The sequence below is a fragment of the Pteropus medius genome, unplaced genomic scaffold (genome assembly GCF_902729225.1).
Source record: "Pteropus medius unplaced genomic scaffold, Ma_sr-lr_union100, whole genome shotgun sequence".
NCBI classification, from domain to species: Eukaryota; Metazoa; Chordata; class Mammalia; order Chiroptera; family Pteropodidae; genus Pteropus; species Pteropus medius.
The window spans coordinates 1-1,121 of NW_024355811.1; the positions used below are offsets into that span (position 1 = coordinate 1).

At 36.0% G+C, this 1,121-nt stretch overlaps 1 pseudogene; it reads right to left on the reverse strand.

The window, feature by feature from the left end:
* Nucleotides 1-352: 352 nt before the first annotated feature.
* Nucleotides 353-791, reverse strand: LOC120599917 (40S ribosomal protein S15a-like; annotated as a pseudogene).
* Nucleotides 792-1,121: the final 330 nt, after the last annotated feature.

Here is a 1,121-nt window from a genome sequence, read left to right on the forward strand (position 1 = left end):
ATTCCTTTTCATTGTTCTCTATATTTGGTAATAATTGCATTATAAAATTGTACATAATTAAAAGATTTTCCTTGTCTTTGTGTATATTTTGAGTGTGTAAAAAAAAATTAAAAAGGAGAACATCTTGGTAAAGAAAATAGGATTCTTTAAGAAAAAAGATTCTTAAGAAAAAAAATTCTTTTTTCTTAAAGAATCCTATTTTCTTTACCAAGATGTGGAAGTGAACAATGTAGTGTAGAGATATGCCTCAGCATTAATTACTGATAAAACAACTAATTTATTGTTAATGTTTCTTTTATTCATTTTTTCTTTTTTTGTCCATTGAGACATTTTATTTGCATGTATGTATTACATCCCGAGAAAAAGAATCCCAGGATTTTCCTGCCTGTGTTTTTGTCTTGCTTCTTTATAGTCTGTAATGCCCGCTAAGGTTGTCAGTACAATGAAACCAAATTGACGAGATGGGAGCAGGTTCTGCCATTTTTCTAGATCTTTGAGTTACACATCAAATCTAGGGCAGATCATTCCATACTTTAACCTGCCCGTGAGGTTCACAGCAATTTTCCCAGCTCTGGGATCATCAATGATTTCAAATTTGCCAATGTAACTGTGTTTCATCACAGAAACTGGACAAGGGCTTTGGAGCACGACCCAATAAGAACCTAGCGTTTGCCTATCTTTTCAGCATTTTTGATGCTCTTGAATGCATCAGCCAAGACATTCATGCATACCATTTGGTGGCATGGCAAGATGGTGGAAAGAGTGTTAATGTTTCCTATTCTCTGATCCTCCTAGTAGGACAAAACCTGTTTCATTTAAATACCTAGTCATGATCTTAAGTCTTAAACTTTGGCCTAAGCACCAATTAGTGAGAGGTGATATCTCCTTGCTTCGACTTACATTCCTTATTATTTCATATATTTACAGAGCCCTCCCCTGTATGCCAGGCACAGTTCTAGGAACTGGGGAGAGAGCAAAAAACAAAAACAGACATGGGACCTCTCATGATGCTCACAGTCTAGTGGGGACACGGAATAAGAAGAAACAACTCTGCAAAAGTGATGTTTCAGTTGATTTGAGAGGGATAAGGGAGTTAACTAGGGCAAGTATTTGAGGCAAAA